Source organism: Bombus vancouverensis, chromosome 1 (assembly GCF_051014615.1).
Source record: "Bombus vancouverensis nearcticus chromosome 1, iyBomVanc1_principal, whole genome shotgun sequence".
NCBI lineage: Eukaryota > Metazoa > Arthropoda > Insecta > Hymenoptera > Apidae > Bombus > Bombus vancouverensis.
Genome location: NC_134911.1, coordinates 13,919,530 through 13,937,421, shown reverse-complemented (window position 1 = coordinate 13,937,421; position 17,892 = coordinate 13,919,530). Strand labels below are relative to the sequence as shown.

General features: G+C 43.6%; 1 protein-coding gene across 1 annotated transcript in view; it reads right to left on the bottom strand.

The window, feature by feature from the left end:
- The window catches only part of LOC117153611 (discoidin domain-containing receptor 2), a 159,019-nt gene extending 141,383 nt beyond the window's left edge, over positions 1-17,636 (bottom strand). Inside the window, exon 1 of the mRNA XM_033327805.2 lies at positions 17,438-17,636. The gene's annotated coding sequence lies outside the window, so the exon portion shown is untranslated. The remainder of the gene's footprint in view (positions 1-17,437) is intronic.
- Positions 17,637-17,892: the final 256 nt, after the last annotated feature.

Sequence of the window (17,892 nt, the reverse complement as noted above, 5' to 3'; positions counted from 1 at the left end):
TGCAACGCGCGATTCATCGTAAATTAAAGGAACGAAGGGAGCAATCAGCAATCTCGCAATAGACCGACGCCGGAGATAAGGCTGCCTCGTTGAATCTCATTTAAGACCGAGTCTGTCTAAACGAAGTCGCTGCCGAGGGTGACTCGTTCTTCTCGACTCTAGTTACAAATTCCACTCCCATTGTCCAGGGTCAGTGATGCCAGAAAAATACTTTTTCCAGCGATTCCCCCACTCCGATATTCTCGGATATCTTCTTTCCACTCAAATGACGAGACTACGAGAAATAAATATGTAGCGAGTCGTTCGTTGGCCTTACCGAGAAATTTCTCCTGTTGCACGCGTGAGAGATACATATGCATGCAGGTCTCGTCGCGGAGCAACGTCACTGATCGTGCGTATTATATTTTTCTCTTTCCACTCGTACACGTACACGTATTTCTCGTTTTATAGCCGCGCGATCTGACATAATTCGTAATAGTTGGCTATAATCGCCGGCTAGAGATTCATAGTCGACAAATTACTCATTAAATTGCGTTATCTAAATGCACATCGGGCCTCGATGGATACGTGTCGCGATCACTTAGCGCGCAAGATGAATGAAGCGCGCTATCTGTATCGAAAAATAAATTGAAAATCTATAATGAAAGATCTTTCTCAATCCATCACGTTACGTCGGTTACCGAAAGAATGATGAAAGTTTGTTAGCTATTTTTTTTTTTTTTTTTCGAATATTTGTCGCTCCACGCTATACGCGGTATTCTCTGTCTTGTCGGTTGTACGTCATCGAGTGTTTGATCGATTCACGATGGATATCGGTCGCGGGATAAATAAAAGCAGTCTGGTATAAATAAAACCGAACAAACACATCCTTTTCTCTATTTTTCGTTCCACCGGTATTATTCCTTTTGTACCTTCTATTTTGACTTTGTTACACGAACTTCCATTAAGTCTCGTCGATTTAGTGCTCAATGCGCTATACCATTCTTGTATGCCCTGAATGTAAATAATTTTTCGAACGAATAATAGACGAAAATTGGTACCCACGATAAAAGTACGGAATTAAAACGCGGTTAACCTTAACTCTCGTTCTTAATTTATATCGGTGGTCATTAATGCGAGAGTATCGATAAGCGGGCGAGTAACAGAGGCAGTCGCGCGTTCTTCAAACGATTATACCCGGACGACTCGCTGATTACATTACAATCGTTCGGAGAGTTCTTGATTACTAGGCAATTAATAAAACCGATAACCGGATGCGGAAAGTCGGTTGGCGCCAATCGCTCAACGATAAATGGCAAATGTACGAAGGACGATTCAGAGAAATCGATAATGAGTTCGTCTCTTTCGCCGTGTACTATTCCTCGCCATCGGTAAACCATGGATAAAATGTTTATGTACACTCTGTGGTATATAACGTTCATAAAGTACGCTTTAAACCCTCTCGCGTTCTATATCGGGAATTTTCAGTTTGCTTCTTTCCAAGTATTTCTCCTTTCGATAATTCAATTTGTTATATTTCCTAGCTCTATCGTGATGTACCTAGCAGACATACTGATTACTTTCGTGAATTAATCGAAAGGTAATGTCGTTATAGATATTATTCATTAAAATCTACTTTGAAGTTTACGATTATTCGTGCCATTTCTCTATTACAAGTAACTTAGTCGATGTAAACGATTAATTTGTATTATGAAAATTAGAACAAAAATAGAAGTTTATAGAAAGTACAGTTGATCAATGTGGCTTCTAGATATGAGCGTAACGCGTCTCAAAAAAGTGCAGAAAGAAGAGAGATAGAAAGAATCGTTAAGGTGTAAGTAAACGATTGCAATGGTTACATGGGAAAATTTTCGGGTAAACGAGTACCTTTCACACGGAAAATCGAGTAATAATACGATACCATGGACGGTATATTATCTTCCATTAGCGAAATCTCATCGTGCCAGGCCTTAATTATCATTAACGACAGCGAAATCGATAGCGGTCTGTCGGTGTACACGAGCTCGTCAAGTTTCACGGAGAGCGTCGATAAGCTATACGAGGCTGTGGAATAATTCGCAATAAGGCAGAACCCTCAGGAATCGTGCGCTCCGAACCGATTCATGGAGAGTTCATCCTTTTTCACAGACGTGACGCACACGCGTATGTAAATTCCCCCGCGTCTCGCTGCAAAGATTCCTTTCGCGGGAACGAGAAAACGCGGTTGTACAGAAATTGCTTTGCCGTGTTTTGCCCGCGTATACGATTTCTCCCCGCCCTTGTCCCTGCCACTTTTTCCTCTCCATTTTCTTACTTCGGTCACGCAGACACACCGTTTCACGTACGGGTCTACTACATGAATGGGATTCGGCGTCGAGACGTAACGTGACTGTGTACGTATTTCACTTTCGACGGGGTTGCTCTCGAGTCTCGGATTTCACGGCTACACCGACCAACCTGCGATTACTTTTCTTCCGCTCGCTCGAACTTTGCGTTACATCCATTCAATCCGGGGGTGTTATTGAGAATGTACACGCCAAGCGAAAAATACTTTACTACGTCAATGGATACGTATACATTCGTAGATCGAGGAACAGAGAAAGTAGTGTTTTTTCTACATATCGTGTATTTTTTAAAGTAAATACAGTTTGTACAGTTTTTATATACGATTTTCTCTGGACTCAGACCAGCGAAAAATAACAAAATTGTCAGCTTAATTGGTTTCTGATTTTATCTAGCTTTTGTAATGGAATTTAGTTATGAAAGATCTAACGATGAAATGAAATAAAAGTTGGTGTAGAAACCTTAATAGAATATTCGAATAAAAATAGTTTAAAAACGGAGGAAGATTTAACTTTGCCTAAATCAATAACTTCGTCGCTTCTCGATTAATTTTTAATCGTGAATTCTTAAAGATCCGCCTGGAACGAGCCTGTTTCTGTTTCATACTAAATGGATCTTTTCAAGACCATTTAAATTTGCAGACGTTCCGTGTCAAAGAGACTCTAGACTCGAACTTATTTCAAATCCAATAATCAAAAGTGAAAGTGAAAGCGGCACGCAGCGAAATACTCGTAACTGTTCCGGATAGATGGATTTGCACGTCCGATTAAACACTTTCCGAACAACGTTATGGTTCGGTGCGAATGCTGCGAAAGCAACGAATTCGTCATCCGAAAATTCTTCTGGCTCCGCCTTTAAGAGGCAGCGTCGCGTGCTTCGCTCGCGAGAGATGCCGACTGAAATTCTCTCGCAGCTCCGCGTCCCGACCCTGTTCCTTGCAACCACCCCGGCTTCTTCTGCTCTTTGCCTCTGTCGTGGAATATTAATTACGACCACTTCACAAAAGACACCGACCGGAAGTTTTTGCCGGTTATCAAATGCAGAACAGGTTAATTAAATTCTCACCGCTCGCGGTTCGCAAAGGAACGCTACGCGCGCACCCATGGCCCGCACAATGCCGGGGTCAGAACACCTCGAGGTTGTGTTAATTAGGCATACGATGAATGGCACTACATTCATCCGAAAACGCTTCAAGTCAGCCTCGTGACTATGTCGTCATCTATCGCGCGTTCGAATCTTCCATCATCACGCGGCAGACACGTTCGCGCATCACGATTATCGCGTATGCTGACACGCACACATTCTTGCCCATTCTTTGACCGCGCCAACTGCCGGAAGTGCAATAAAATCAAATGGAATTACCGACGTATCTAGGTACTTGACTTTCATATTATTTCTGGATTGCACACGGAGGCACGATGTTATTTGGATTCGTTTATTTCTCTTCTCTCTTTCCCTCGTTTTGCTATACGTACCGTGAAATTACAGCGAGGATGTTTTTCAGCTCGATAATTTTCTTTCATGGCTGTCCGATACATTTTGATAAATAAAACCGAACGAACGAGCGAGCGAACGGACGTGGAAAATGTTGCGCAAAAAGTATATTATATAACATAGTTGTTAATACGCGAAGGGTATTTAAAGCGAGCTATTCATTTCCGAAAACAGCACATAACACGCTCTTTGTTCGCAGTTGACGAGTCCAGGAAGTCGCGGAATAATCAAACTAATTAGGCGATACCATCAATGCACGGTCAGCGAGGATTGATTTCCACGGACCTACAGACAAAACCCCATAAGCGTAATTGGATAGAGAATACCACCGCACAGTTTATATTGATCGGAATGTTCACATCAACGATGTAATCATATTTGTCCAGGCATGCTTTGGAGCCCATTTCCATTGTGTTTGCTTAATAATTATGGATCGATTTTGGTATTGGATAATATTGACCCCTGTTCCTGCCACATATCACTTCGTTGCGGTGCATAAACGGATAACGGGCGACCGCAATCTAGTGCAATCTAGATGATAGGCTAAAAATCATGTCGGTATGCTAAGCGCCGTACATTCCCATTTCATCATCGAACATCCACTATCTATCCCCTATTGTGGCGACACGCACGTTCGCCGCCCCTCGGCATCCCAATCATTTTCGATTTTCTACTTTTTAACGTACCAAACCTCGTTTACAAGTTCGTTTATTAGAGGAATAATGTATATAGAAAATATGAACGATACGTTGTTATCGAAACCTGTTCCAGTTTACATGCCGAAAATGATCAGCAAAATTTGACATGACCTGGCGTAGTCGTGTTTACTGAGTCGAGCATGGCAAGTTTTAATTAACGAGTCGAGCTGCGCGAGGGTGTTGCAGAAACCTCCATGCACTCCCCTACACCCACCGTAGTTGATCGCTCTAGAGGTATGTAACTTTATGTACATATATGCTACGATGGTGGCCTATAAACCCTTCAGGGATTACACGTGCAGATGCGCGTAAACCCGCTGCTAGATAGTAGCTGGACATCAGGCTTCAGTTATTTCGTCCATCAAAAACGCGCGGATCAACGGTGAAGATTTTCACGTGCATCATTCCGAATTTGGTTTGCGTCCGTTTCATATCGCTATCAACCGACGTTTCACTGGATCTACCAGACAGTTTCCATCGGAGCAATTTTTTACCTTCAATCACCGACGGCTTGCAAAATGTACAAATCCAAAATCTAATCACCTCTAATTGCCGAATGGATGCATTGTTCGAAACGATTCGATTTGCTACGCGAAGTTCGGCCGGAAATTGTACCCAAGCGTTGTAATTCTATCTGGACCAATTGCTGTGCATTTCCTACCTTAGATTTACGACGTGTCAATATTGACTGTCAAGCACCAAAGAGTAAGATGCCAATAATGTGAAATTCGTAGGTAGATGTGGTAGATCGTAGAAACTTGTCTATATTCGCTAGCGATTTAACCGATAACATTTGCAAATTCAATAATCGAATTTCGAGAAAGATTTCACGAACTCTACAAACATCCTCTTTATACCTTTTCTATGTATGAAGTTTCAAAAATTAAATTTCGTACATAATAAATTAAATCTAATAAATGTAGTCGAATTTTTGCGCATCACTCAGTATACTCGCGCACGGGTGTGTATCGGCCGATGTCGAACGTCGAAAAGTGTTCGTTCGCTCGGCAGGGAAGGTGCTACACGTATCCCAGGGGCAGCGGTGCATGTCGGGCTAATTGATTCCCAACGACGACGCGCACGTGTCACGCGTCATCAGCTGCAATGTGCATATGCACACGAGCAACACGCGCGTTTTATGTATACGAAGGGTAATTCTGCGAGTTTCGGTCTCGCTCGGTGAAATTCATACGCGATCCTCGCGTGACCGTGATTTTTAATTCATTTATGCCGTAGGTCTGAGATATTCGTCGAGCAAATTGGATTTTTAAGAGCTTAAATCGACACGCGGCACTGTATGAATGGAATATGAATAATCATCGGTTTTTCGTACCGTTGCCGATATTCGCCATTAAAATATTCCGCGTAATATTAACTACGAATGAAAACGAGATAATTTAGCGGAAACTCGTGGTTTCCCGTGTTGTACGGCTCGATGTTTTGCCCGTGTTAGCCGATGAATTAACTGATTTCGAACGACAAGTGTTTCTCGTTCATGCGTGACTACGATCCACGTTACACGGAGAAGGCACTTGCTAAACGCGTTCGCAAACCACGTGTCCGTTTTCGTGGCGTTATCTTGAATCGTACAGTGTTATTAATGGGCTCACAATGTGAACGGGTTGTGCGTATCCCCGACAGGTATACGATGTAATAATAAGCTATTATCGTTGCGCTTTCATTGTCGTTGCGAGCAACGCTAGAAACCTGACCGCAACCACCTCGTCTCGAGATTCACGAGGAGAGATACTTTCTCGTCGGTTGCCTGCCGGGGTAATCCAATTTTTCTCGTTTCACTTTTTTCATTGGTGAACTTCGTTTCGAAACTTGTAATCTCCTAGATTGAATGTATAACCGCCAAAGGGAGTGCAGGTATACGCGTATATATTTCGTTCGATGTGCAAGCTGCATTTTATTAGAATAGTTCGCTCTAAGTTTTTTAATAGAACACCCTTCCTATATATATATATATATATATGTATATACACGATGTATCTTTTCTTGTCTAACGCTACATAGCCGGGAGAGTAACTTTCTTTTTTTACAGCAGAGTCTCGAGTTATAGGAAGAGGTACCGTTACAATAATAAATGCTGGTGAAATTTTCGTCGGTAAAACGTAGGTACAAAGAGAAGTATACACGGAACTGACGTAATTTTTCTACAGCCATTATCGCATTATCGGCTTTGAGAAGTTACATGCCGTGTGACAAGAAATCGGTAGAAGTTGCCGCGGGGAGTCTCGAGACAACGCGATCTTTTATCGATTTCTTGCTCGCGTCTTCTGCTTAACAAGAGAAATTCGAATTCAAGCTTACAATAGAATCCCCGGCCAAAGGAACCTGCGATAAACGAACAGAAGGGTCTTCATGGCGAATAAACACAAGCAACGGATAGAAAAATGTAATAAATATAAAGCTTTACAGCGACGATAGAAGACACGAAGTACAATCTCTCTTTAAGCGGATCGGTATTTCTCGTTTCTGTAATATCCTTTTCGTTTCCCGAGCGAAAACAAGCTATCGAAACACGGAACGTGATCACACCGTCCGCGTATTTTCCACGACGACGTTGAAAATCTCGACTTAAATCATTTAACAGGAGGTAGCGACACACGCGCGCGTTAGAAGTGCAATGGCAACTTCAGTAGCCACAGCGGCGTTCTATCTCGTCGTTTTCGACTCCTGCCATATTTTGCCCTTTCATTAGGCGACGAAAGCCACGTGATTAATGGAGTTCCGTTACCGCGCGGTTTTCATCACGACGCCCCGACAGCCACGTCAGTCAGGAGTTTCGTGAAGCGCGATACAAACGCGTGGAAACGGAAAGGTTTAACGGATGAAAAGACGAGGGAAGGGAATCGCGCGATCGTTCGCGCGAATCGTAAACACGTACATTTTTGCTACGGTGAACACCGTCACCCGCCGAGCGTGACTTTGCAAAACGAAAAACGCAGGGAAAGAGAGGAAGGTAAAAAACGACAGAAACACAGGAGGGTTAGCGAGGGGCAAAAAATACGAACGAATCGTGCGTAGAAAAGAGCCGCGATGTTACGTGTCAATGGATATCGTTCTAATGAAGAGAGCTCGACTGATGCACCCATCTTTGCTCGGGCAAATCCTCGATTTCATAAAACGCCGTCTTATAAACGCGTCGACGCGCGTTCGGTGGTTCCTCTACTCTCTGTGAAATCAGTCACGACGACAGACGCAGAGAGTCCGCGTGTACCACGTTTTCGCGTAAAAAGGAAGAGACGCAAATGCTGAGACGCGGTCGTGTGCGTGCGTGTATCCGTGATACAAAACACTTTTGTACGAATCTGCATCGGCAGCTATATGATCCATGCGCGAGCGACCTCGACCCCTCCGGCTCCTTTTCACGAGTGCACATAATGCGATCTTATTTTATTTTGCGCCTCTCCGTTATCGTCTGCGTTCGTATAACGCCGCCGGCTGGCGTTCATGAGAGAAGAAGGGGAGTCGAACAAGGAGAAAAAAAGGAGGAATTTCCGTCCCTTTTCCAGCGCTTCCTCGTCTTCGCGCAAACGAAAGTCAAGTAGATTTTTCACCGACGTTCTTGCGCTTCTGTGCAAAACGCACAGTACGTTCACGCGCTCGATTGTGTATTGATTTGGGGGCAAACGTTGCCGATATATTTCTTCTACTCGATCGGGTGGTGCGGAATAAAAGAAAGTGCCGTTATATTTTCCAGAATTGACGCATGACAGGCGTAATCGCATTAGTGGTAACGAACGATAGGAATATATGGAATACGCCAAAGGAATTCTCTGTAACTGGGTTAACAAGTCGGAACTTTATACGATAGAACAAAATTAACTTACGATATTACGAGCTCCATTATATTCTCATTATCTTATAAAAGGCTACTTGCAATACCCTATTAATCGAGCTTCTCCGCCGGTAACAATTTTTGGAAGTAAATAAATTCGTCTTTTTGTAAGATACTATTCGAGAAATGTCGACACGAAAGTCGATATAAAAGATGATCGGCGTATCTACTCGGTGCTATCGGCGCTAGACATCGCGAATCGCTATCGATGGAACAAAGCGCATAGATAATGAACGACATTCGCGACGGGTTGGATCGTTGTCGATTGCCGCGCTCACCGCAACGATAATCGAGAGGTTAACGATCGACGTGACCGAAGGTATTGCGGAAAACGTGACGCGTTGCTATTGATTGTTACGTCGGCGTTGTTCGGAGCAACACCGTGCGTATGCCAGAAGAAGATGGATACAACGTGCGAGAGCGTATGCCGCTTGGCCTCGACCCTCCACGTAACAAATTGTTTATTGCCACATGCTCGACTCTCACACCGTACGGAAATGGGGTTGGGTGGCCGCGACGCCGGCCTCCCAAACACCCAATGCCAATCTTCGCCCATTGCCGCAGCATACGTTGTTCCTTGTCCGGGGGTTGCTGCAGTATAAACGTAAAATCGTGCACACACGCGCGCGCCTGGCTCATTGGCGTAGGGATACGGACACCAATCCCAGAGGGTTAGACAAGTTCGTAACTGCGGTCCGTTACAAAAATTCTAGAAGAGATCGTTGTTTCGTTCCTTTTCTTTTTCCTTTTCTTTTTCCTTTTCTTTTTTCTGCTTTTTTCCCTTAATATAGACGGATCACGCGTGGCTGCCAGAGGCTCATAATACATATCTGGAAGAGTGTGTTCTCGTATCCGTGCGCATACATACACGCATGCGTTCCTTTTCTTCTTTTGTCCGACAGCGCCGGATCCCGAACGTGGAGAGATCGACCGGACCAAGAATACTACGAAATATTCTTCTTGTGCATCCAGATATCCATGTAGGGACTTTCGTACGGAGCGGACGCTATTACGAACCGGTAAGAACGTCGGCGTACCCGAGGCATTTGAAAGATTTTAATTCCAGCGACGGCTCTCGCGGAAGAGACAGGAGTAATCGTCGGGGATCAGGTATTCAATATCGGGGAAGACTGAAATAATCGTGTCGAACGAACGACGCTCCGACACACCAACTTTAATTCAATCAACCGTCGAGTTTCTATCACGATTGATCAATATTTGCTGCGCGATAGTTCCCCGTTATGATTTTCCGTTTTCAAGTTTTCGCAGCGACGACGTTACGGAACGCAATGTACTCTGTGAGACGTTAGCATTTTACGATGTCGATCTCCGACAATTTCTGCATGAGCAAGCATTTTGTGGTTCCATGCTGGTTTGACAAAAATTCGCTCGATACTCGGTCGATACAAAATGGCGAGAAAAAGGAAGACAGAGAGAACGGCGGACAGTTAAGCTGGCAACTTTGCTCGAGGACCCTCGGTAAGGAAGTTTGAACAAACGAGCGTGTATCGGCGCGTGAGGTTGCGGTAAACGCGCGTTCGCGTAGGCTAGACGTTCTCCAGCGTGAAATAGGCGGACGAAGAGGCGGAGATCTTTCTTTGCTACAAGAAATACGACGCTGAAGAAGGCGAGAGGACAGTAACAGGAACAGCAGCAGCAGGAAAGGTGGACTCGATTCACCAGACAGTCGTTATCTTATTACTGATATCGCATCGCTGCCGTACGCGTCTCGTCCCGGTTTCGCCCCGTGTCCTGAACAAATGTTTGCGCCACACTACCGCGGACAGATAGTGGTGCAAACCGGTAGACTTCCTGTTTGCCCTTGAGTGTGCTCCGGTGCAAAGAACACGTACACAACGCACACAGCTTGCACGACAAACGAGGACAAACGTAGACAAACGGGGCCACGATCGGCCCGTGGTCCCTACTCCCTACTGCAACTGGGCTATTTGGGTTAGAACGAGTTATCGCCTTTCGGAAGTTTGCACCTAGTTGCACCTTCCGAAAGGCTTTCCGTGCGGTGCGCGCTGAACCTGCACTCTCATAATGCATTATCTCACAGGGAGATGTGTGTTGTACGCGCGCCAACGACGCGGCTAGCTCTCTCGGTCTTGTCGGATCGAACTTGGCATGTTTGCGTTCCTAGTTACGAACAACCACCGTTACGAAACAGTTCGCTTACCGTTTCGTCAACGTCGTTAACGGCAAGGCTGCAATTGATGACAACAGGCTTCTCGGAGATAAGACGTTGAGCTTAACGTTCTGATATGTATCTTCGATCGAGAAAGTTGATCTTTGATTTAACACTTTGATAGACTTACGACTAAGTATAAAGGAACATAAGACAAAGTACTATTTATGATTAAGTATTATACAATACCCAATTCCATAATTTGATAATTCTATCAAAAATTTAACGCACCGTTGCCTCAAGATAATAACAATAAAATTGTAGATACCGTCCAAAAATATTTCCGCTATAGAAAAAAACAAAAAAAAAAACAGTTTTATCGCGCGGATAAACTAAGCCGCTTTAACCACTAGAAAACAGCAATTTCGTTGAACATGGTGCTTCAGCGGAGAGGATTCGATGCCCTCCAGTGAATACATATTCAACGATACATTTTTAAAAATATTCTACGAGGCTCTTTTAAACACCGCCCTCGTAACGTAATGTCGATAGGGGTACGCGTGGTAAACGAACGCTTTCATAATGGGTTAATACAGGCGCATACATAACGCGCGCCACGCATCGCAGTAAACGTTCTCGTTACCTTGACGCATATCCACTTTCGTACAGCCTGAGATAACGTAGGCAGCTTGGTAACGGAAAAGCGGTCGCGGTGAGTAGTTTATGGCATGGAAATGGTATTAGTCCCGATAAATATAAAGCATTCCCCGGGTGGCGCGAGCTGGAACATGGTATCGGCGCGAAAGCGTATTTCGCCTTCTAAGACAAATGATGTATCGCCCTTTAGGAAATATATCAGGCGTGAAAGATATGACGCGCGTGCTAGATGAGGAAAGAAATTCAATGGCAGAGCATCTCACAGGCTGTTTCATCGACGCTGCATGCCAGCCTCGGTGAAAGATCGATTCGCGGTCTAAAAGCATAAGATTCCTGAACGAGCACGCAGACGGCACCAGGTTTTATGTAACACTGTTACCATTACGGATGTTAGGTGGCTCGAAGATTCTATTGGTGGAACCGGATCGCTTTACTGTCCAAGCGGTACAAGCCTGACGCGCTTCTACGTTCTCGCGCTGAACAACTCGAAATAGCAATGTAACAGGCGTGATGGGTAAACGGTCGCGAGACTATTTGGAAAGACGCCGAGATACAAACTGTCTAACGAAGACGGGACTGACCTAAACAACTGTTACTGCGTCCAACGACCAGCGGTCTCGTAGTCGAACAGGTGCTGAGAGAACAGGTTCCTAAATTAAACAACCTCGATGCCAGTTTGGCGAAGTATCGGTTCGAAACGTACCTATGTAACATGGCTACGATACCTAAACGATTTGAGCTGTTTCTGCGATCTCTAAACGGAAGAATAAATAACATCGTGTAGGTAGTAGTAATATTTTTTCTCCGTAACAGGTCAGAGTAGTTAAAACACCGAGCACTTTACTAAACAAGCACGCTTCTAATTATTTGGAGCAATCTACTCCGGATAATGGACTCTTTTCGTTGCACGTATGGAACGACAATGATTTCACCAGGTACGAAAGAAACGAAACAAAGAAGTTTGGCGTATTAATGGTAGGGACGAGTAAAGTAAGACTTACTCGGGCGATAATAACCGATGCCGGCTAGCGAGATGCCTGCGGCCGATATAGCCTCGTTTATCGCGAAATCCCTATAAAAATGTTTACGAGAAAGCCGAGTCCCCTGACGGCTGAAATCGACGTGTTAATCGCACGCGATGCTGACAGTACTGTGCACAAAATGTGACTGTAATCTCACGCGCGTGATCACTCGACGAACAGGTCGATTATTCATTATGCGCCTCTGAGCTGTTTCAACGTGACGATGTCGTGCACGCAATTACTCCTAGGGGCCTCGATAAATATTTTGTTCGGGCGAAATTAAGGTTTCGGTGTGCCACGATGCTGCACGTTACGAGGCCTGGTTAAAGTGCCGTAGTAAATTGCGCCCGAGTATGACCCGGTGTCATCGTTCGTTACATCGGACGACCTTATAATTGCTCCGACGCGGAAAGAGACGCTCGTCTCTGCTTCCTCTGTCGGGGATGGTGGAACAGCCCCTAATAAACGTCTCGGTAAATATTCCTCCCCGGATAGAGTGTTTCGTTGCGTGAAAAGCGTAGGATCCGTTGTCGAAAGGCCAAAGGCCCAAGAGTGGTTGTTCGATCGAAACCGGTAGCGGTGGTGGTGGTGTCGAAAACGAGGCAGCGTTGAAACGCGAAAGCACAGGCCAACGAGGCTCGTTCCCGAATCGACAGAGAAATTTTGATGCGGCTCGCGCGTTTGTTTGTTCCGCGAACGGCCCGGGTAATTCCTAAATAATTACGCTTTTAATTAGGTAACGTTGAAAACGGGTTGCTAATTTTCATTTAATTTCTGCCTTGTAACGGGTTCTATTCAAACGGTGCGCCCAGCAACCGTGCGTTGGAAAATTTATTATCGCGAACGCACGTAATTGAACGTTCGCGAATATTTCACGAGATATGCGAGCAATTTTCCCCGAATCCTTAATGAAAGCTTATTAACTATTATCGTGGCCGTAAATCCAGCTGCGTAGTTCCTCGAATATATTGAGTCATAGAGGTTCGTGCATCACTTCACGAGCAGGAAACGCGAAAGAGAAACGAAGAGAAAGAGAAAGAGAAAGACAAAGAGACAGAGACAGAAAGAGATATGTCGCGCAAAAAAACCGTATCTAGCAGCGCGCCTGTTTCTCTACGTTTTAAATCATCGTTCTGCTAGGAAACATCGATTCCAATTGTTCTCCATGGACGCGGGTTATGAATTCGAAGCTAGGAAACTCGGAAAATCCGAGCGTTTCCTGGCGAAAAGCAACGAGACGAAAGTCGATATTCGAATTCGTAACAGTTCTATACCGGCGTGAACATTGTGCAATTCTATCCCCTGGGTGATCGTTTCGTGCGTTCGTTCTTCGTTCTGCATCGGTAAAATCCGTTAATTAATTCACAAACGCACAAAGTGAATACCAAATCGTCGCTCACGGATTCCTGCTTGTGGTTTTATCCTTTCACGCGTTACAATGTACCCCGATGGAAGCAACGGTTGCAACTGTGCGCGCGTGTGAGAAAGAGACCCGAATAGAATATCGGAGAAGAAAGAGAGAGAGAAGGGAAGAGAAAGAAAGGGGATAGTCGTTGCTCCGAAAATACGCACTTCGGGAATACATCAAAGGCAGGAGCCGGACGTGCATATTCACTCGCCTACGTTAATTTGATTGTTCTGTTTATTTCTGGTAAATGAAATTAAAATAGCTCTACTTCTCTGGGGCCCTGCAGTTTTGGCGACAACGAACGAGAAAAGAGGAAAGCAGGGAAAAAGGGTGGGGGTGAAAAGGGAAAAAGAGAGAAGGGTGGACGCGGGGCCGGTGGTAGCTTATTGCGACTCCACCTTTTTAATTAAAGTTTGAAACTGAACTAGCGCATGCAAGAGGGTTCCGTGGCTCCGAGCGAAGAGGAGTACGGCACATAAAATAGTCAAGTGTAGCTTTCTTCTCGGCCGAGCACTGTCATCCTGCTTGTTTGACATTCTTGCCATTATAAAATGAACACGGCACTACATCCGCGATGCCCTTCATTTACAAATGAAATTCGGGAAGTTTAATCATTTTACAACCCGTTCAAAGGTATCGTCTCATTCATCCGGTTGTAGCAAAAATTTCACCTATCACTCTTTTGGAGGATTCGATTCTTGTTAAATATAAAATATGTGGCCTGAAATACATCTCTTAGAAAGTAGCTTCTTCCTTTTTATGTTTATTAGCAACTGGATACTAATAAATTCATCATACAACGGTACGTTTTCTTAATGAAAATAGCTTTTTATCAGGTCGTAACAAAAAATTTATCTACTTGTTTTTAAACGATATTATCATTATTACAATACCTATATATAAAAATAGCTTCTCGATATATTTATATCTGTATAATAACTGTGTATAACACGCATCATTAACCCAGGCTCTATATTACTTTGTTTTAATTAATCGATGAAAATCACGAGTTAAATGAACAATCGTTGCGTCACAACGACTATTCACATGATGCATGAATAAGTGCAACTCGCGCAAGTGTCCCGTATCTAATTCACCTTCATAAGCTTTATAGCGGCATTGTGTTGCAGCCTGGAGCTACCATTAATTTCGTTAATGGTTAATCAATAAACAAGCAAGTCACGAGCATTGCTCTAGCAACGGGTAATACGTGTGTTCCTATGGTTTTGGCTGATCATCGAGAAAGAGTGGGAGAGGAAGAAAGAGAGAAATGGACGGGAGAGGCAAGAAAGATAGTAAGTAAACGGTACGTGTGCCCGGGACGAGAGAGCGTAAGAAAATAGGCACCTGTTCGGGCCACTGTTGTGCAGATGAGCGTTTGAATGCTAGGAAAATGAGAGACGGTCGAAAAAAGGAAGCGAAGGAACCAAAGACGCGAGAACGAACAGGAAGAGAAATTATCGCGGAAGAAACGCTATTTGTTATCAGTCCGAAGTAATATAATGGCTCATATGGCCGTTGATTGATGTTGCTACACTACATTTATATGCTCTGTTCAGGCCGATCTATATTCAGAGGAAGCATAATTTAACTTCAGCCCTGTTCTTTGTTGTTGGAAAACGTGGTTGTGGTGACGAAGAAGAATTATACCCTTCGATGTCTACCGAAAGTTTCTTTAAACAGCGCGAGCGAGTGAGAAGCACGCAGAGCGGCACAGTAAAGAAAAACGTTTTTAAATCCACGCATTAAGCGAAAGAAATTACTCTGAAAGAAATAACATTACGTTGCGAAATTGTTTCTTCTATGCACACGTATACGAATAACCGAGGCAAGAATACACGCACCGGGCGATTTGAAAACGCATCATTCAGCTTGCAATTCACGTTTCCACGACAAAGAGAAGCAATTTTCGCCGGACCGACGGCAATATGGACGTAAATACGCCGATTACGCGCGATTAATTATTTATGCGGTGGTCGCTTTATTATCGGTGCAAAACGCTTGTAACTGGTTGATTGTGCAAAACTGTCGTTCCACGGAACGCGCGTGGTATTATCTCAGGAAGATTGCCACGTCGAGTTGATGCGTGTCTAACCTAGTGCAGGAAGAAAGTACACCAAGAGAGATTCTAAACCAACACGTGAATGGATCGCGATCGTAAGAACCTTCGAAGGAGTCGTTGACATGAAGTAGTTTATAAGTAGAATGACGTGCATGGTATACACTACTGCATTACGCGAAGAGAATCGCTTATCGCGAGGAAGCAACCAGTGGTGCAGTTTCCACGTGGCCTTATGACAGTTACGTTTCGAAACGATTAATATCAGCTAGCTGTATGCGTGAACGGGGACATCCTCGTTATACCTATAGATGCGAGTTGAGAATGGTGTACGGACGTTACCTTGTCTCTTAGTTGCGACGCGCAGCGAGATAAGTGTACGAAACAGTTGGTAAACGGTGAAAGATAAGAGAAAACGGAGACTCGAACTTTTCTTCGTAATTCTTCTTGTTTAGAATTGTATACGTAAGCGGGCGGGGAAAGCTAGGAGTTTCTTAAATAAGCGAAACGTGTGTTGGTTTTTTCTGGTTTGTATGGTTTTCTCCGCGCTTCTGTGTATAGTTAGCGATGTATCGATTTGTTTTTACATCACTTTTCTGGCATTATTTTTACGATATTTTTATTTTTGTATTTTTACCCAAACAGTTACAAGATCAATGATTTGTTTTATGAATCTAAAATGAAATTTTTATCATTTATTTATGGAATATGTTTGAAGAAAGTATTTTTACATCTCGTGCCTTCAGTTTCTGGTTCAAAAAATTTGAATGCTCTACACTTTTTTTTATCATCGAACAGAGGAAAAATTATTTCGAGGAAAATATCTCTGAATAGAATAGCAGAGTTGGATTTTCCGTACTAATTGAACCTCCCCTATTTCCTCTATTTAAATAATTACTGTTTCGTCATAATTCTGAATTACTCGAAAATTACCGCATAGAGCTTACGTAATGATTTTTCGTCTCATTATTATAAAACGAATTCGTTGTGTTTAATATACAGAACACGTTTCATTTTTATTAATACATAATTTAAAAAATGAAATAAAAAAGAATATTCTGCTTTCATATACGTTATTCAGTCTAGTTAATATTTTATGCAACATGCTATTTGCATCGTTGCATTAAAAAGAATTGTTCGATAAGCAGTTATACGAAAAAGATATACTTTTCAAATAATAGCGCCATTTTTGTAACCTATGTGATTGCGAACTGCACTGCTGTCGCCTGAATTATGATTATAAATTTCTCGTTCCTACTGCCTTCTAAATCGTCACTTTTTCTTAAAAACTTTACATTTTTAATACGTAATTTGCATTCGGACTAGAAAGGTTCGTGCTTTCTTATAAATTCACAATATAAATATATCTCATATATGAAATACTAATAATATTGACGATAAAGGATTTACAAAGCACCGAGATAGAACGTATACGATTGTCAAATGGAGTATACAGAGAGTGCACCGTGTATATCTATGCCGAGTATGTCACCGCATACGAATACGTTACACGTCCTAATATACATGAAACGACACACATGTACTCACGCGCGCTATTCAAACGGAAGTTCAACTTTATCGGTCTAAGAATATTGGCAGGAAGGTAAAGGAAACACGTCGCCTCGCGCGCGATCAAGAATTCTAAACCACGCGTCAGAATCGAAGTCTGTCGAACTGTCAGTAACGATTGGAACTATCCTTCCTTTACGGGACGTGTTCCACGCGCACGTTCGAAACAATTTCGAAGAACCGAAAGCGAAGAAAGTGAATGAAAATAGGAAGTAAGAGAAAACACTCACGTTTTTTTGACAGCAAAAATAGCCGGCGTGCCTTGCGTTTTCGTGTCGCAGGATACGCTGAATCGTTGATTTCGTCTTCCTCTTTCCTTGGTGCACTGTCTCCTTCGTTGCGTCGTAAGGATATGAAGTATCACGCGCGTAACATGAAACTTCGCGACATGACACCGCACAGAAATCACTAACAGAAAACTGCGAACGATTCACGATCGACGAAATTTCGTCCTTCGTAATGTTAGAGGTTAAGCGTGCGAGTACAGTTTTCGCGCGTTATGACGAACGAACGTGGGTACGGCCAATCGACGAAGGCAATGCGTACCCCTCGCGACCCCGTGACGAACTGAGGATCGCGCTGACGGTACAGCGCCACCGTGACCCGTGGAGACACCGTAAACTAAACTTGCACCCGTATATACCGTCTGCCGTGGGCCCGCACACGCGACTAGTAAATACGAAAG